Raw genomic sequence first — 21157 nt, 5'->3', positions numbered from 1 at the left:
AACGAGCTCTAGAGGAGCCTTTTCCCTGTTGTCCTCTTTAGGAAAGGGATGCCGATGCTACTTGCCCATCACGCAAGCTTCACATACATCAGGCAAATCTGAAATTTCTGGTAGCTCTACAATCATTCCACTTTTATGCATCTCCTTCAAAGAACTAAGGTTTAGATGACCAAACCTCTCATGCCACAGCTTAGTGTTCCTCACATCCACTCGAGCACTGAAAGCTGAGAGTTCGTAAATGTTGTTGTGCCGTGTACCTTTACCAATGACCTTCCCTTGAAGATCCAGAATCTGTGCACCATTCTTATCAAATTGAACTTTAAGGTCTCGATCCGTGATCATAGAAATGGACAACAAGTTCCTCTTGATATCTGGCACGAAAAGAACATCAGACAATTATTTTACAACTCATCTGACTTGAGAGCAATCGTACCTTTTCCTTTTGCTAGACATTTTGCATCATTGCTGACTACTACCAGGATGTCATTCCCTACCGGCTATAGAGAGGTATACCAATCCTTCTGACTGGTCATGTGGCATGATGCACCACTGTCAATGATCCATGGTTCATCTGCAGGTACATGAACTGCCTCCATGCAAATCTCCTCAATTGCTATGAATAGCTCTATTGGTGCTGCCTGCGCATTGTTGCTAAACTCTTTCTTTACTCCGTTCTTCTCATTTGCAATCTTCTTTCGGCACTCATTCTGCTTGTGCCCTGCCTTGTTGCAATAGAAGCACTTGATCTTCTTCTTTCTCTTTTTATCATCAAAAGAAGGTGGGTTACCAGAGTCCTTACCCTTACCTTTCTTTGATCTGCCGGTCCAGAAAGCCGAATCTTCTCCAGTCCTTGTCTTTTGATGCATCTCCTCCTCTAGAAGCATCGCGCTGAAATCCTCAAAGTTGAGGGGCAGATTTCTGTTCTACGTATTCAGCGCCATAACAAGATCGTCGTACTTTGGTGGGAGAATCCGTATGCACCTTCATGCTAGATTCTCACTAGTGATGGTGATGCCAATCGCAGTCATTTGATCGCACAGATTCTTCACCCTAGTGATGAACTTCTCTGCTACTTTAGACTCAGACAACTTCTCGTTCGCGAGTTGAGTCTCTAGATTTTGAATCTGCATCTAATCCCTGGTCTCATATTGATTTTTCAAGACCGTCCATGCCTCCTCCGTTGTGGTGACATGTTGAATTAATGCCATGACGGAATCACTAACATTGCAGACAATATAACATAGCGCATCTGCATTTCTTCTTGTCCACGCGAGAATCTTATCCATAGTTGGTACTATCTGTTGTCCTGCATTGGCTGGATCTGGTCTCGCAACCGGCCTCACGTCCACCCCGGTAGTAGTGTCCCAAAGCTCGTATGCACTTAGGATGGTCTTCATCTTGAACTTCCAGAGTGGATAGTTAGAGCCGTCCAACTTTCCACTTTCGCCGAACGGTGGGATTCACAGTCTTGCGGGCTGGGCCATCTCTCACAATTTTCTCGCAAATAGAAACACATTACCAAATCTTCTTGCTAGAGTCCAGGCTCTGATACCATGTAAGAAAATAATACAATGTCTATGCTCAATAGATAATAGGATCTCGTACGCAAGAGAGAAAACAAGATAGTATGGAGAATAAAAAATTTGATTACTATAGAACTGATACAATAGATGGTGCTACCTCCCAACCATGTGCTCCTATGAAAGAAGCTTTGATGGCATGCTGGAAACAGTAGAAGATGGAGGCTGGATGCTAAGGAATCAGGGTTGCTATAGCCAGTGATGAAATGGGCTTCACGGGCTTGCTCTTATATAGCCACCAGTCGTAGTCAGTTAGGATCAATTGGGTGGCCAACCTAGTCCACCCAAAACGGTTGATTGGGGGTCAGCCCTGAAATAGGCCACCGACCATACGATAGAATCGGTGCACAAAACAGAGCAACTGACCTATGTTATCCGTTCAGCCCAGAGCCATCCGGGATCATTTGAGGCTCCAAACGGGCCTCGCAACCCAAGAGTGGGCTGCCCCGAGAAATGTTCCGTCTACCCTCAGTGCGGTCAGTCAAGGGATGCCTTCCCGCACTTGCATGTAGCCTAGTTGGCAGTGTGCCAACTCTATCTGAAGCTGCTGTCTAGCCATCAGGCCACACATGGCCCCCATCTGCTGGTGTCCAGACCAGGACCTACCGAATAACCGAGCTACTCAAATTCCTTCTCCTCATATGGGGGGCTTACAAGTAGAGTTAGCTGGTTCCCGCGTAGTTACACGAGAGTGGAGCATTGATATCTAACAAGAGGAAGTGGCAAGATTTGAAGGAGAAGTGCCCAAAATAGAGAAAGGAGAAGGTAGGTTGAATCTCATTCAAAAATCTTGAAAGTTTTGAAAGAATGAGAGTGAAATGGGAGGGAAATGCAAGTAGAGAAGAGAAGCATAGATATTTTGGCTTGATAGTCCATCCCATGAGAGGGAGAATAGAGAAAGAAGCTTCCCGCTTAGGAGCCAGCAAGAAATTTGAAAAGAGGGCTGGAGCAAAGAAAAATTCAAAATGGTGCTCAGAAATGAGAGGGAAGGAAGAGGAATGAGAGAGAATGAAAGGAGTGTGGTAGTTGGATGGGAGGATTTGGTTTTAGGTAAAATGGTACAAGTTTGGTTGAGAAACTAGGTTTCTCAGTTTGTTTACAGTTTAAAAATGTGATGGGAGAGTTGAGGTAGCAAGTGGGTGCTCCACATCATTGTTTGGGCATTGAATAAAGAAATAGAGAAGTCAGGCCACTTTCAATATTCTATTTCCCTCCACCACCCAATATTTTATTGGGTTTTATTCACCTTATTCTTCCATGTCAGCATCTAAATGGCTCCCTTATAGGGCTCTTTTTGAGTCCAATTTTTTTGTAATGGCTAACCACCGTGCTCGTTCGAGCAATGATGTTGGCTTGAAGAGACCACCACATTGGCATGAAGACCACCATGGCATGTCAATCTCTAAAGAGAACCCCTCAACCATCGTGCTAGATGTTGGAGCTATTTTAGCTCTAAACCAAGGGAAATAGTCTTATTTTGGAGATATTTTAGTCATGTTAATCCTTGTGCAACAATGTTTCAACCACTGCTCTTTTTCTTGGAGCTATTTTAGTTCCAAGCTAAGGAAAATGTAGACATTTGCAATTTGAAATAGTTTCCTTGCAACCACCACACTGGTTATTGCAGTTATTATAGTTCTAAATCAAGGAAAATATACTTCTATTTTGAAGCTATTTTAGTCCTATTAGTCTTTGTGCAACAATTTTTGCTAGTTCTTGGAGCTATTTTTGTTCCAAGCTAAGGAAAATGTAGTCCTATTTTAGAGCTATTTTAGTCCTTTTGCAACAATTTCTTGTGTAGCAATCGCACCGGTTGCACTGGTTGCACTAAGTCCTAAATGAGGGCATTTGTGAACCATTTTCCCTACAGTAACAACAGTTTCTTGTGCAACGATCCCTATGGTTGCAGTAAAATGTAAACGAGGGGAAACATATGCCATTTGTGCTTCTTTAGAGCCACTTTTACTACTGAAGTAACAACAACAATAGTTTTGGCAATAATGGTACTACATTGAAATTGAAACAAAAGAAATTATATCCGATAGTTTTTGCGATAATAGTATTACATCAAAATTGAAACAAAATAAATTGCATCCAAAGCAAACATTTAACAAAATAGGAGCAAAATAGACTACATCCAAAGGTGCTAGCACTTTGTCTTTGTGACACTTCTTTAAACACTTTTAGCACTTGTCAACACCATCGTTGCAGGACCTGGTGTCACTTTTTGCCCTTTTTAGCACTTTCTTACACTTTGGCCTGGTGCCTCATATGCAGCGGACAATATGAGCACCTCATAGTGCTATCGTAAGTTTGGAATTTCAATAGTTTTGATAGTGGACAAGGAACTCAATCTAGTGGTGGGCTCACTGACGCATGCTCTCAGTGAGCTCATCACCAAGTTGAGTTCTCCTTCCCCAATGCTAAAGGTTGTGCTAGGCTCATCACCAAGTTGAGTCCAGTGCTAGTGTTTCCAAGAGAGAAAGAAGGAAAGGGGAGAAGGGAGAAGAGAAGGAGAAGGGGAGGAGAAGAGAAGAATGAATGGGAATGGAGTGGCAACCACAAAGGCACTACAAAAGAAACAAGATAACACCCAAAAACACTCTTGGAAGAGAAGGGGGAGCTTGTATTCCAAACTTGTGCATGCAACAATGAAGACCAATGTCAACAACTTGGCCTTGTATACATGTCACCTCTTGAAGGGAGGGCCAACCCTAATCTCTTTATACCACTCTCTCTTCTCATTCTTTGACCATCCTCGTAGGCCCATCTAGCTCCAAGTCACAATCCTAGCTCTATGAGCTTGGCATCATCCATCAAATGACATTACTAATTGGCGGTGGCATATTGTTAACCAATCAGTTATTAACAGGTACTCATGTTGTAAGACTATGTGTTTGTACACACTACGAAAAGACAATGTGTTATCTGATGCTTTGTCCAGAAGCTTAGTGATCCAAAATGTTCAATAGAGTCGACCAATTGATTTGAACCTCAGACTCTACACCCCATGCCCAAATACAAAACCATATTTTCATATAGGTTCCATAGTCCAGTCAGTCGCTCGACATGTCTAGTTTCCCTATTTTACAACAAAAAGCCCAATAGTAGCAAAGATTCTAACATTTGACAACTACATGCTCATTTTCAGATCAAAGACAATCTATTGTATTTTGTCTCAACAAACCAAGAACCACGTTTATATGTCCCGAATTCTTTGCGTTCTCATTTCATAGAATATTTTCATGCACACCCTTTGTTTGTCCATTTAAGAGTAGAATCCTTGAAGCCGTACGTACATCATATTACTAGCCCAAAACGAGACCTTTCATCACCGACTATTGGCAAATTGTTAGTCCACTAAAGCATCGGCCCGCAACCTAGATTTCTACAAAGTATAAAGTGAAAAAACATTTTGAATTGGTGTCTTGGGATGTAATAGGACCTTTTCATCTATGCAAGGAAATAAATACATAATAATGCTCACTGAATATCTCATGAAATGGTGTGAAGCAATTGTTGTTGCAGATATTTCAGCCAATACTATAGCTCACCGAATAATGTTCACTGAATATTTGATGAAATGGTGTAAAGCAATTGCTATTGTATATATTTCAGCAAATATTCATTAGGGGAGAATTGGGGTCTGAAAAGGGCCTCATAAGGAATGGATTAAGAAATGGATTAGTCCTAATGAAAGGGCTAAGGTAGGTCCCAAAAAGTCCTACCCCCCCTCACCTAGGTGGGTTAAGCCCACTAGTGACCCCACCTCTTACACCTCTTACACAACTCTTACTCCTAGGTGGGAACCAAAAATTTCAAAATTCAAAAATTCAAAATTCAAAAATTTGAATTTTGAATTCCCTCCCTCCTTCTCTCTCCTCCCTCCCTTCCTCCCCCTCCTCCCTCCCCCTGCCTCCCTCCCCCTCCTCACTCCCTCCTCCCCCTCCTCCTCCTCCCCCTCCCTCCCTCACTCCTCCCCCTCCCCTCTCCTCCCCTTCCCCTCCTCACTCCCTCCTCCCCCTTCCTCCTTCTCCCCCTCCCTCCCTCCCTCCTCCACGTCTGCTCCCATAATGAAGAACAACACTTGGGACCTTGTGGATCGACCACCAAAATGCAAGGTAATTGGCACCAAGTGGGTGTACAAGACCAAGTACAAGTCCGACAGCACGTTGGATAAGTACAAGGCTCGGCTCGTGGCAAAAGGATTCGCACAGGTACATGGTTTTGATTATCAAGATAGTTTTGCTCCCACAGCTCCACTAAGTGCAATTCGCAGTGTTTTGGCTTTAGCAGCACAGGAAAGTTGGCCCGTGTTTTAGATGATGTAAAATCTGCCTTTTTGAATAAGGATCTCAATGAGGTATACGTGGAACAACCCCTAGGTTTTATGATCCCCGATTTAGAAGGTAAAGTCTGTAAATTGAAGAAGGCACTTTACGTGCTGAAACAGGCCCCACGAGCATGGTACCAGTGGATTGATGCCTACTTTCTGCAAAACGGGTTCAGGAGGAGCCCATCTGATGCAAATTTGTATATCTAGAGAGAAGGAGGCAGGTGTATGATCATGGTCCTTTATGTGGACGACCTTGTCATAACAGGGAATCATGAAGAGAAGATCTCACAGACAAAGCATTTGCTAGGAAGAGAGTTTGAAATGACAGACCTCGGACTGATGCATTTTTGTTTAGGGATTAAAGTTTGGCAAGAGCCAAAACAGATCTTCATTTCACAATTGAAGTATGCTGGAGAGATACTGAAGGCATTTGGCATGGCTGAGTGCAAGACAGTTGGCACCCCTATGGAAGTTGACATGAAGCTCTCAAATGAGGAGTCATCACCACTAGTGGACGAAGCGAATTACAGAAGGCTTATGGGCAGTTTGATTTACTTGTCCAACACACGGCCAGACATCAGTTTTGCGACTGGTATACTAAGCAGGTTTTCCAATAAGCCCCGGGAGAACCATTGGAGGGCAAGGATGCGGGTGCTGAAATACATCAAAGGCTTATGGCATCACCTATACCAAGGGCAACATCTTGACCGGATTCTGTGACTCGGATTGGGCAGGAGATGTGGATAGCAGAAGATCAGTGATAGGTTACTGTTTCTCACTTGGATCTGGAGCTATGTCATGGGTCAGCAAGAAGCAACCCATAGTTGCTCTTTCTTCTACCGAGGCTGAGTACAAATCAGCATGTTTTTCCTCTTGTGAAGCAGTGTGGTTGAGGAGGATTTTAGGGGACATGGGTGCAGTGCAGAACAAGCCTACACAGTTATCATGTGACAATCAGAGTTGCATGGCGATTGCCAAGAACCCGGTGTACCACGCTTGCACAAAACACATTGAGATTCAATATCACTGTGTATGCGAGCTTATCATGGATGGAGAGGTCGACTTGGTGTACTATCCGACTACAAAGAATGCTGTGGATATCTTCACGAAGGCTCTTTGAAGAGACTTGCTGGAGAGGCATCTTCATCGACTTGGCATTGGGCCGAAAAAGTAGTTCACTTACGGGTGGACATTGAGGGGGGGTGTTAGATATCAATGCTCCACTCTTATGTAACTATGCGGGAACCAACTAACTCTACTTGTAAGCCCCCCATATGAGGAGAAGGCATTTGAGTAGCTCAGTTATTCGGTAGGTCCTGGCTTGGACACCAGATGGGGGCCATGTGTGGCCTGATGGCTGGATGGCTTCAAATAGAGTTGGCACACTGCCAACTAGGCTACATGCAAGTGCAGGAAGGCATCCCATGACTGACCGCATTGAGGGTAGATGGAGCATTTCTCAGGGCAGCCCACTCTTGGGTTACGGGGCCCGTTTGGAGCCCCAGATGATCCTAGATGGCTCTATTCTGTGCCACGGTTCTATTGTGTGGTCGGTGGCCTATTTTGGGACCTTGAATTTTGGGAGAATTTTTTAGGTGATAGTATGACAAGGCAAGACACAAGTGACGTGCACAAGAGAAGTAAATTTGGTAAAAAATTGAGTGTAATCGTAGGAGTTGCCAAATTTTTAAAAAAGTTGGCGGCCATGTTTTCTAACTCTGACTGTACACTGCACCAACTTGTGCCCCCTAGATGAGTGCAAAGAAACACAAATTGGCTAACAAAAGAAAAAGGCAAAATGGCTTGCTATAGTGAGTTTGATGCTGTGGATTATGAAATGGAAACACCCCGGAATGCCAACCTTGGGAGTTCTATAAACATTTTCGGGCCTCCTCTGTTATTTTTAGACCCCCAAAATTTTTGGGAGAAAAATGGCAGTGGAGGCTCCAAAATAGTTGTAAACCTTCAATGCCAGTGTTAAGGGCTCTACAAAAATTCTAAGGCCTTCATTGCTATTTTTGAGCCCATTAAAAAAAAAAAAGTTGTGAGCACAAAAAAGGCAATCGAAGCAACCAAATTGGGTGTTTGGAACCATTTTTTGGCTTCATTGGGGCGTCTACAACCATTTTTAGGCCCTAATATTGTTGAGGGCCCAAAAATAGTAGTAGGGGTTAAAAAATGGTTGCAAAGCCTCAACATCAGACTACAACAAAGAACAATTTCTACATTTGAAATTAAGCATTAAACCATTCTAATATTTAGATGTAAATTCATTTTCCATCATTGGATGAAATTTGAAATATTTGAGTTTACATTTAGCATTGCCATACCATTGGTGAGTATAAATATAAGCAATGTATTGACTACTATGATCGATATCAAATGTGTAAGAAAACAATACAACGTCTGTGCTTAACAGATAACAGGATCTCATATGCAAGAGAGTTTCTCAAGTAAGCATCTATCTGCACTATGGTCATTCACATCATCATGCTCTGTATGCGAATATGGAGAATCAAAAAATTTTATTACTGTAAAACTGATACAATAGATGGCGCTGCCTCCAGCCGTGTGCTCTTGTGTGAGAAGCTTCGATGGTGTGCTGGAAACAGTAGAGGACGGAGGCTGTATGCTAAGGAATCAGGGTTGCTGTTGATTGTAATAAGATGAAGGATGCAACATCCCATGCAAATAAAGTGACAAATAAATGTGATAGGGAGAAGTGTACAAACGTACAGAAGAAACGAAAATACATATGCATGAAAAGAAAGTGAGTCCAGGCAGATGTAGAAAAGCAACCAAAGAGAATAAGAGTAATGAATGAAGATGTTATGCTAAAAGAAATGCGATCTACATGTTGCAAGTGAAGTTGTATGCATTCCATTAACTTATTTGACATTAAGGGATGTAGACAATAGGTGTGGCAAAGAAAAGGGAGCAAAAGAAATGAATACCTACTCACGAGGCTCTCTTGCTTTCTGGTAAATGACATGAAAAAGCCAAATTTCAAACAATAGATAAAGCCTCGTACAAATGAAAAAAGCATTTGCAATAATGCATATCACATTACTATAGGATTATTACATGGCACATACTGGGATTTAGCTAACAAAGCAAAGTATGGAGTAGGCCGATGTTACTTAACCGCATCTTCTGTTGCACAAACCATGTCAAGGTGATGCCCTCCAATACCATTCTCACTTCCAAAGCTTTTCGATCATCATTCCAAGCATGGTAAGTTGCGATATTTTCAGAATGGTCTATCCAGACCATCACATCCTTAGTTGGCAACCCCTGGAAAGATTTTGGTCGCACATGCTCATTTGTTCAATTGTTGCTTGCGGGCAAAACATGATGAATTCAAGAATGACATCAAGGCTTGGTTCATATGAGCCATTTGGTTAATGAGTGCGATATGCCACGTGTTAACCTCTCACAATATCTACCCATTAATGAGAGACATTGGTCAATACCATTGAAAGAACATTGACCCTTGGATTTAATCTTATATATGTGCCATTAAATTGAAATGAGTTAGGACATTAATGTGTGCCCTTAGATTGAGAAACCACCTCGGAACTATCTCATTTGCAAGGTTTATTATTCGTTGAACGCTTCGTCAAAATCAGTCGAACACGTTATCCGTATTTCCATCTGTTTACAAGAAATTCCAAAGAATTTCTCATCTAACACTGAAAAGCGGATCGGTGTTAATTATGGTGTTCGAGGAAGGGGCAAATCGCTTGTTTGGGAGTTATGTGGCAGTGGGTGTCACGCAGACAGTAATGTTCTCATGCTACTGCACAAGGTTTTGAAGGAACTCACAGGAGCAAATGACGACGAGCAAATGACGATTTTCTGAGTAGACATATATAAATACTAAGGAGCAGGTAGAGGCTTTGAATGCTTCACAACGGGGTAGGTGAAGGGTGCCCTTGTCCTGCAGCTTATTTGTTTTGTTTCCACTTTTTGGAGGAGCAAAGTCGCAAGCGTGTTTTTGGAGTTGGATAATGTTTCAGACAATTAATACCCGTAGAGATTCGATTAGAGGTTGCTAGAAAAATTCTCTCATTGCAATTTAAACGTATGGTGTTGGTCACTGCAAGAAATCGAGACGTTCCGTCGAGTGATCTATTCGACATGCTGTTGCTGTAGAATAGCCACGGGTCCTGCAATTTTGTGTTATTTGTGAGTGCCACATCTTTGCCATTCTCACGACTCTTGTGATTGGCAAACCACGGGGTTGGCACTAGTTGAATAGAAGGAAAGAAATCGATAATAAAGAACCAGCGAGCCAAAACATAATGTTGAAACGTCAACATGCATAGAGAGTACCTCGAAAGTAGCAAATTAGAACATGAAGCGTAGGGGGAGACAGAGAGAGAGAATGCATTCCCTAAAATGATTTAAGGAGAGCGTATGTGGTTCGCCTGCATTTCCTAAAGACGGCATCAACAGCATGAACTTGTACTTGTCCATCGGCTCATATCGATGGAGCCTCTATTTCTTCCGAATTTGCAAAACAATCCATCACTTTACAGGTCTGAAAGATCAGTTAAAACTGTTGCGAAAACGTAAGAAGAAATGCCGTACAACTGCATTATAAGATATTCAAGTAGTAGAGCATGAACAAACTTGGAATTGGATGTGTTTGATCGAAACCAATGAGCTGCATCGATCGGTGGAAGCTTGCCGGAAAACGTTTCACAAAGTTTGTTTGGCACTCCATCCACCTTCTCCTATCAGCGCTGGCTCTGAAGGATGTAGCTATTGAAGATCTTTCAGAGAAACAAATGAAATAGCTAGACAAGAGGAGGTGGATAGAATGCCATCAAGCACTATGAGAAGTTTCCAGGCAAGCTCAAACCGAAATCCGCTTGACAGAACGGTCGCTGCAATTCTAGCCCTACAACAAAGCGGAGAGGTGACTCACTAGCCTAAAAGGCATTTGCAGAGCTCTAACATTTATAGCAACGGATAACGTAAGGAAGGGAACTTGGTGAACTGCAGGAAATGAAATAAGCTTCCACAAATGGGCTTTCTGTGCAAAAGGAAGAAAAGGACGTTAGAGAGAAACTGAAAGGGCTGGTGGGCAATGCGATATTCTCAGACCAGAGTTCTCGAGGGGGGGAAAAAGCTTCAACAAATGGGCTTTCTGTGCAAAGGAAGAAAAGGACGTTAGAGATAACCAGAAAGGGCTGGTGGGCAATGCGAGATTCTCAGACCAGAGTTCGTGAGGGGGTGAAAAAGCTGGGGAGCGCATCCAAACGCGTAAGATATGGTTGAAAACGGAAGCTAAGAAGGCCAAATAGAGGGTGACAAGGCGTTTGAGCGATCAGGAGCAAGATCTGGAACAGGCGCACGAAGGAGACTGATGAATATATGAAGGCGCACGAAGGAGGTGACAGCTCCCAAGAATACCACGTGAATTAGCTGTCAACCGTGGGCGATTCCCACATGGAGGAGGGGACGGGTGTACGACTTGAACTTCTAAGTGACTAAATTTGGCATCCATTTCGTTCTCATTGCCGTGTAATAACCAAGGCTTGAAAATCTGCATTGCCGAAATTTTACATTTCACTCTCATTGCGGTGTGATAACCAAGGCTTGAAAATTCTCGATTTGACGTGAAAAAACAGAAAATGGAGAATTTTGTACATTTCTTCATATACATAGGTATAGATGATGTTTTTTTTTAATAAATGAAAATCTATGGTAGGACAAATCTTGTCAATGGAAAAAGAAACCCATTTCGAATTTTAGGCACTCTCTACAAGTTCAAATTTAAGGCACTCTCTACGAGTGGCCACTTATCACAACATGTTTCACCTTTTCAATATATCTTAAACAATAATTAATAATTACAAGGCTTTTGTCACCACCCCAAAGCGCAACACGATGCTCTCCGTAGATCTTATTCTTCATCTTATCTCCATTTTTATTTCATGTGGGATGTGATGAGACATTTGCCATTTATAATAAGACATCATGCAAGTCCAAAGTGCTACATGACGAACCATGATAAGATGACACCTTCGACAAAATTAATAAACATAGGTATTTTTAGGAAAGCTTAAACAAAATTCATAAATGTAGGCCATGTTAGGGTGTGGCTCAAGGGGTTCGCTATATGTAAATCCTCTGTCTTACATGTGTTCAATGCCTAATTTTAGAGTCCCGTATTTGTGAAATTTTCATGAATAAAATGCACCCTTTTCCTATTCAATTTGTGAATATCTCCTTCAAATGGCACCCTTCTGTATGCAAAAATTGTGCAAAGAAAAGAATCAAAAATCCCTCTGTTAAACCCACGTGCTATGGTTATAGCTTTATGAGTGATCCCCTCGAGGGGTGTGGTTGCAAGCTTCAAAAAATAGTTACAGAGAATATGCCATCCACACAGGAGCCCATTAAAGTAGGTAATAACCCTTTAAAGTAGGTGATAACCCTTTAAGGGACTATAGACCCTTCACATTTAAGGAAATGCGATGAATACCGTGATTTAATAAAGCCATAGTCGGGTGAAGAGAAGACAATATGGAAGCCACTTCTCAGTAAAGAATAAAACAAGTAGGACATTTTCAATTGATAATTAGCAGCCATGACACATATATGCATTGTTGTGAAGCTAGTGTTTGTTGAGCACTTTGAGTTTAGATAAAGGTGTAATGGCCTTGAACTCATGTGGTGTATATGCTCAAGCACAAGTTCTTAAAAAGGTTAAAATCTTAAGGGGACATAGGTTATGGTTATCCATATAGTGAGAAGGCTATGAAAGAAGCTTCTATGCATAAATACTAGCACTTTTCTATTTGTTCTCTAGGTTTAAAGGCTTCACATCAACAAAATTCTATGAATCTTTTTTTAATGTGAAAGCTCGATAACTACCTAGTATAATATAGCATGTGAATTCAAAGGGATTTTTCTCCCTAAAATCTAAAATTTGAAAAAGTGTATAACATTTTCTAATTAAAACACCCCTTTTGAGAAAGTGTATACATTTTCTAATTAAAACACCCCTTTTGATGAATGCACGTGCTATGTTACATATTCCTTAGTAAGAGATGACTACTACTTGTACGGGCTCATAGATTATCATCTGGCCTCTTGCAGTGCCTTGAACCTTCTAAAAAAATACTAGTTCTAGCTTTGTTTGAGTCCAAATGGAATTACGAATCATATATTTATTTATAATATTGACATCATCTAATTTATTGTTGTAATAGTTAATCATAACAATTCCAACTACATGACAGTACACACCTAGATATGTGGAGTTGTTACTTTAATGTGATTTTGGAAGTAGAACGTAATTGAGTGAAACATTTTGGTATTCTTGATGTGATAGCCATGCGCTATAGGGAATAGGCTCCATAGCTTCACCTACTATTTTTAAGTTAATGGTACTAAAACAAGAGTAATTATTCTATTTCATCAAATTTCCTATGAACCTTAGGTGTAATGGATACATTATGGCCACATTTATGACCCTAATTTCACACATAAACTCTTTACTTTGTGATTCTATTTACTGCTAGGGATAGATGCTCTATAGGCCCTTTAGCTATATAACAACTATTAAAAACTAGCTATGTAATGATTTAAGCCATTTATTTGGCTTTTGGTATTAATATAATGAGATAGAAAATGCAAGAATATTTTAATTTATATGACCCAGCTGGTAACATATCAATATATAAATCTTATATCTTTTTAGAAAATGGATGTTATATGGGTTTGACAAATGGGCTTTGAGCGAAGACTAATCTTTAACCTATTAACCACGGACAACTAAAGAAAAGAGGAGGACACGTGGTAGCATTAAGGAGAGAGGAACATCCAAGTGTCTTCAATTTTTGTATAGACGCTTCAATCCCGTTATAGAAGAAGGAATTTGAACATCTATCATTTGCAATACCTCTATGCGTGTGCTCCACCTTCTACCCTTTCATCATACTTCTCCCTCTTCTTGCTCGCCCCTACCTCCTACCCCTGACACTTCCTTGGATCCCCTTTGCTCTGTGCATCTCCTTCCACTTTGCTTGGCCCTGCAGCTTGCCATCACTCCATCTATGGCTTCTCATGGCTCACCTCGCCTCTCTACGTCCCATCCCTTCCTCTTGACCTTAGTTTGTCTCTCTCACTTTCTCTCTGGGTGTCTCTCAATATGGTCAAGAAAATCAAAGCAATTGTGGAGGCTCACTAATCAGGAAAATCATGATAAGGTTTCTGGGTGATAGGATTAGTGCTACAAGAAGATCAAGATCAAAAGATATTTCCATCGCTATGATTCAAGAAATTGGCATGCGCCATGGAGATATGCAGTGGCTGCTTGACTCTCGAGCTATAATTTCTACCCGCTATGACCCCCAGAGGGAGCCATTCGCTCACTCCTCTTCCTAGTGCTCACCCTCCTTGCTCTCATCTTCTTCGGTATTGCCTTGCAATTCATGGTACACGCTGGCTTCAAAGCTATGTGCTCCTCCTTCACATGACTATAATAGTAGTAGCTCTAGCCTCACCTTCTATTTGCCCCCCTACCTCTTCCCTTCCATTATCCCAATTTACGAGACTCCCCCGCTGTCCATACCCCTCCCTCACCCTTACCTCTCCTTGCCGTCATCCCTTTTCCATAGTCTTTGTTGCCTCCAAAACCCCCCCACCAAAGGTGAGGGCATGAACAAGAAATTGGATGTCAGCATTTTTGAGGCTAAAGACGTTTGCATAGGGAATGATGCTTCCAAAGAATGCATTGTTGCTTGGGATGAAATGAAGGAGACATGAACATTGTGGTAGCTGAAAGATGACATAGGAGGAATTCTGTTGCAGCAAGCGAAGGAAGAAGGGTGGTGAGTGCCAGTGGCTCATATCTTCAAACAATGCTATGCATGCTTCCTTTTATGTGCCACTGAAATCAACCCCCTCTTAATGAAAGAGCAATTTCCATCAAAGGATTCAACATGAAGAGAAAGGGACGAGGGAGGAGGAGGGAGGGGGTGGAAGGAAGTAGTTGGAGAGAGGTCATAGATGCCAAACAAGGAGCATTAATTTTCCCAATTCAATAGGAGAGCCTCTTCAACTTTTGTTAACTTTTAGTTCACAATGGAGGCTAAATAGAAGCGGTGCGAATCTACACATGAATTTGTAGCATTGTAAAGCAATTGTGATGTGAAGCGATGGATTTATGATGATGCAGAGCAAACACAATGCACATTATTATTGTCACATGAAGTGTCCAATTCAAATGAAAAATCTGGCATCCATAGAGAGCTTTGTTGTTGTTTTCCTCACCCCTCCGCCTTGCCATGTCCTCGCCATGTCGCACATGCAATTCTGCAATTTCCAAACAGATTTGTAAATTTTGGAATCTATAATTGACTCAAAATAGTGTTAACTTTATTCATCAAACAATTTACATTTGGGGCTCTCTTAGGACCCAATGCCTCCCCTATCTGACTCTACGTTGCAACCAAAGTGCAACCCCTTGGCTCCTTGTTGAGGACTTTCAAGCAACACATCTCCTTGTCTTCTTGACATGTTGAACCACTTTTGCGAGACTTGAGACCTCTACCTTATCGTGCTTGAGAGTCCTAGCCTCTAGACATATATAAAACCAATAGAACATTTTGTGTAGTGCATTGCTTCTCCTGATACCACCCCCATGCCCTATATTCTTGAAGTATGTTACCTTTGCTCTGTAGTGTGATTTCTCCATTCCTTGTGTATTCCAAATGGATAGAGGGCCCCATTGCTCCACAAACTATGGTGCATGTGCATAAAGAATATGATGTAAAGAAAAACATTGTATTAGAAACATAAACTGACTCAAGTTTAAAGCACAAAATTTCAACCTAAGGATGATTACCATGTAATGTGTAATATGTGACTCCCCCCTTGACCTTGTCTAAGCAACTTTATAAATGCATCAAGCTTTATCCACAGTTTTGCTCTCAAAGTAGCAATTCGCGGATGTGAAGCTTGATTTGTGGTGCACTCACACAAAACTTTCCAGTACTCCCAACCTAGGGTGCTTTGAGCCAATGTATGTTTTTCTTTATCAGCATTATGGTTGGACAAGAACCTCCTTGCTTTTCCTCCACCCATGGACACTTTAGTAGGGAGATTTTGTGTCTTTCCTGATTGTTTCTTGTCCTGCTTAAGCTCCACATTGCCTTTATGAAGTCCCATTAGTGAGAGTAGCTCTTCAGCTTTTGCAATGCATTGTGTAGATACTTGTTGTGGCCTCAAATTCCAAGCATAAACTAGATGGAGATAGAGTAACTTATCAAGTATATGTAGTTCAACATGCAAAGTACACACGTGAACCCGCTCCAATGGAATTGGTAGAATGGGGTCCCACTTAGGATCCTTTTTGTGATGATCAGGGGCTGCACTTTGGTTGCAAGAAAGGATGCCATTTTCCTGCTATAGGCTTTCCTTTTGCATCTTCTGAGAGTGGGTGCAATACAAGCATGTCCATTTTTTGCATCTGCACCTGTATCACAACCATACAAGCACTTGAGGGTCTTCAAATCACTAGCTAGATGCCATTCAACTTAAAACGTTCATGCCCATCCACTATTATTGAAAGCATTCATCTCAAACATTTGGATGCCCGATTTCTTTTTACTCTTCCAAGTCATTGTGCCACTTACACAATGGTATCCTCCAAGCTTTTCTCTAGCACATTGTTTTGTTTCTTGACGTGCAAGCCTTATAGACCACGGTGTTGGCAATGGCATTGTAGATATCTTATATTTTTTCTCCATAGGAGACTTGAAAATTTTTAAAATAGAGTTGTAAGCTTCACAACTTACACTAGTAGCATCACAAGCTCCAACCACCTCCTTTGCTTGGACGAGGCGCTTGAAATCCTTCATTACCTCTCTAGCAGCTTGTTTACGTAGCCCTTTTTATCTAGGGTCCTTCAACACTTCCATGACATCACTTGGCTTTATTAAACTTCTCAGAACATATGAAGGATGACTATCATCCATTTCCATTGTTCCCATCACATCCTCCATGAAATTCCTAGAGTAGAGTACAAATGAGTCTTAGTGGAAAGAATGCAATACCACAAATATTTTGGAGTAAAAAATTTCATTCAAAATTTGGGGAAACTAACCTTACAACCTGCATTCTCCTCTTTCGGGCACCACTATTGGTTGACAATGCATCCGTAGATTGCAATTGTCTTTCCCGCTCCTTCAGTCCCGAAGGTGTTCCCTTCAACTTTTGTACTCATTCTATCAACTTCTCTCATTCCTTCTCCATAGCACGTTGAACTTGGCCATAGATAGACCTTTCCAAATCTTGTTTGCTTTCAGCGAGCTTCTAGATTGATTCTTCCAATTCATGTCGCTCCAAGTCCAGTGCATGTGATGTGTCACTGAGTTCTTTGTTTTGCAATTGGAGATCCTACATACTATTATGCATTGCCACAATGGTAATATTTCCCAAATGTGCAAGTTCTTCTGCTTGGGCTCTCTTCACCTCGCTTGCTTGCAAAGCCAATTTATAAGAATGGTTCAATCGATTGCAATAACCGAGCAATCCAACATGTCCCTTGCCAACAAATAGAACAACATCATGCACTGTATGAAAGGAGGACTCTTTTGGATGGCAGGGTCTAAAGGATACAAGTTTCCATCCACCCAAAGGTCAAGATGCTTCTTCCCTTGCAATCAAAGACTGTGGAGCACACTTTGAGGAGTTCCACTATATCCCAAAGAGTGTGTGCTTGCATATTCTGCCTCCAGCTGTAGGTTCACATGGTACTCGTTGGATATGTCCTCAAATGGTACCATGAGTACTCAAAGAGAGGTATCAGTGATGTAGGCTAAAATGTAGAGGAGAGTTGGAAAAGATGGAGCAGTGAGAGGGAGAGAGTAGCAAGGAAGAGGGAGGAGGAGAAGTAGATGAGGGCAAGAGGAAGAGGAGGAGAGTAGGGTGACAAGTGTAGAAGAGAGGGAAGGAGATGTTGTAGAAGGGAGGAGGAGGGGAGAGATGCTACAGGATGGAGGAGGAGGGGAGAGATTCTACAGGAGGGAGGAGCAGAGGAGAGGGAGCCTGGGCAGCTAGAGAAGGAGGGGAGAGGAAGGAGGGAGGAGGAGCCAGAAGGAGGAGGATGAGGGGAGAGGGAGGAAGGAGGAGGAGGAGCCAGATAGAGGAGGGGAGTGTGGGGGTTAAAGGTCACTGTGCCTTTACCCCAATTATATACAATAATCAAACACATATATAAATGAATAAAAAAGAAGATTAGGGTGGTTATGCACCCACCAAAACTTGTGTGGCTCTCTATCTCTCTCTCTCCCTCTTCCATTCTTGCTTCCGTTGAGAGCACTCTCAACTCGTATCAGAGCCCAAGTGATCTAGCTGAGCATGCATGAATGCTTAGAAGCTCAGCAGCTCTGTGGGAGGAAGGAGAAGCTATGTGGGAAGCTTTGTGGGTGACTTTACTTACATCTGAGTGTGCAAAGACTTGGAGGAACCTTTGGAAAAGTCACTTTGGTTTTGCGAAGTGGTTTTGAGAGCCTATTAAGTGTTTTCAAAGAAAAAGTCGTTTTTTGAGCTTTTTCCTATTTAGTTCGATGACAGAGACTTCGTATTGACTTGTAGAGGCAATTATTGCTTGCTTTTGGTGTCCACTTCACTTCAGGAGCTTGAAAACACCTTCATTCTTGAATCTGGGATCATTTCATTGGATTTCTGACTCACTGTGTCAGTTCCTACGTTTCTCTGCCCGAGTATTGGAACTCAAGTTTGGAGCAACCATTTGCAGATCTGTCAGTTCCGGTGGACTCAGGAGGTCCTAAAACTTCTATGTTGCTCATCATTCGCACTTCAGTGGAGTTTACAAATAGCTCTGTTTCCAAAAACGTTTTTTAGTCTGTGTGTTGGACCCAGTGATTGAGACCATGATTTCCAAAACCGTCTATCCCATTGCGTTCCGGATGCCCAAAAACCCCTACCTGTCAGTTCTTACGTGATTCGGTGGAGGATTTTCAGAGTTATAGATCTCTGTGTATCGATTTCATCTCTCTGTTATGCATTTTTCATTCTAAGGTTTTGAAACCTTAGATTTATGCCACATGGCAGTGGATAAGTGTTGACTCCCATTTCTCACTCATCGGTTGGGATTTTGGAGTTCCGGCAGAAGAGAGATATTTACAGATTTTCTTACTGAGTCCAATTATGCAATGACACCCATGTTTTGAGGCATCTCAGGTTCTATTTTCAGTAGCGGTCATTACCGTGGGACTATGATTTCTTGAGCATACCTTATGCAGATCACTCTGGTTGCAGTGTGCGCTCATTCATGGTATGCATTGGCTTGCAATGGATGATTTATAGGCCATTTGGATGCATTGCGTTCCTTATTGGATGTGCTGATAGGCCCAAATTGCCTTGTGGGATGTTATTTTTATGGATGCTTTGCACATGGATGCTATTTTATGCTGAGGGACAGCTTTGACACATTGTAGGTGATGCACTGATAGTGCTATGCTCTCTTGGATGAGATATTATTAATGCATATGCCAGTGGACGGTGTTTATGCTTGAGTCATTTGGCACTTATTGGCATTTTGGATTGCCATTGCAGTTGTCATTTTCTATTGGGCCAGATTTGCTCATATGGATGCATAGTATATGCACATGAGTCAGATGCTTGGAGACATGAGTTTTGGTGATATTTCACTCTATTGTGGCATACACATTTGGGTGCACCTGGTATTTGATGTGATTCTCTCTTGTAGACACTAGCATTTGGGATTTTTGCTTCATTTGCATCATGATATCCTCTTCCATGTCTGAAAAGGAGTTTTTTAGCATTAAAAAGTTTGATGGGACAAACTTTTCGTTGTGGAAAGAACAAATAAGGGATGTGCTTATTCAAAAGAAGCAAATTAAACCCTTGGCAGGGATTGAAGCTAAGCCTACAAATATGTCTTAGGATGATTGGAATGAGTTGGATGCATTAGCAAAATCTACTATTAGACTTCATCTTACAGAGTCAGTTTATTTCACAGTAGTAAATGAGTAGACTATGGAAGATTTGTGGAAGAAACTGTGTGCCACTTATGAAAAGGAAACTGCCTCTAATAAAGTTTACCTCATGAAGAGGTTGTTTGAGCTGCAGATGAAGGAAGGGGTCTCCATTGCTTCTCACTTGAATGAATTCAATATTATTTTCAGCCAGCTTCAGGCTCAGAAGATGAATTTTGATGCGGAGACTAAGGCAATATTTCTCTTATGTTCATTTCCATCCTCATGGGATACCTTTCATACAGCTATCAGTAACTCTGCACCTGGTGGAGTACTGAAATTTGATGATGTTGTGGGTAGCTTGTTGGCCGAAAAGATTAGACGGAAGTCTATGGATGGCAACAAGCAGGATGCAGCCTTAAATGTGCAAAGGGGCATATCACAATTCAGGGGGAAGTCCCAAGAAAGAGGGAAGTCTCGTAGCAAATCCAGGGCATGGAACATTGAGTGTTACCACTGTGGCAAGAAGGGCCATATGAAAAAGGATTGCTACAAGCTGAAAAGAGAGCAAAAGGATAAGAAAAAGAATGCAAATTGGGGTGCAAATCAAAAGGAAGAGAGTCCAAGGGAGGACAAAGGAAAAGTGAAGATCGAGGAGATCAATGCAGTCACACATGATAGTGACAATGACATTCTCTTCATGTCTAGTTTATCTGCAGAGTTGCTTACCACTTCAGATGATGCATATTCCCAGGATTGGATTTTGGATTCTGGTGCTTCATTCCATGTTACTCCCCATAGGGAATGGTTCTACACTTATGACAATGGAAAGACAGGTTGTATGCATCTTGGAAATGACTATGCATGTGACATAGTGGGAGTAGGTGACATAAAGTTTTCTCTTGCAAATGGGTCTGCATTTATTTTGAAACATGTGACATGTGTCTAAGTTGACCAAGAGTCTTATTTCAGTGGGTCAGCTAGATGATGCTGGTTCTCACACCACTTTTGGCTTTCAGAGTTGGAAAATTCAGAAGGGCTCTATGCTTTTGGCCAGGGGTGCCAAGTGTGGGACTTTGTATCCCTTACATGTATCAGGGTTATTTGATCATGTTGTTGTAATAACCGAGCAGCCAAGCACTTCTTTGTGGCATTGCAGGTTGGGGCACATGAGCCAGAATGGAATGAAACTCTTATGCCATTTGGGTTATGTACCGCATTTGATTTTCTATGATTTTGAATTTTGTGAGCACTGT

Source organism: Dipteris shenzhenensis, chromosome 16 (genome assembly GCF_047967505.1).
Source record: "Dipteris shenzhenensis isolate YYH24624 ecotype China chromosome 16, Dip_SZ_1.0, whole genome shotgun sequence".
NCBI classification, from domain to species: Eukaryota; Viridiplantae; Streptophyta; class Polypodiopsida; order Gleicheniales; family Dipteridaceae; genus Dipteris; species Dipteris shenzhenensis.
The sequence above is the reverse complement of the archived record's forward strand: the minus strand, read 5'-3'. Positions refer to the sequence as shown.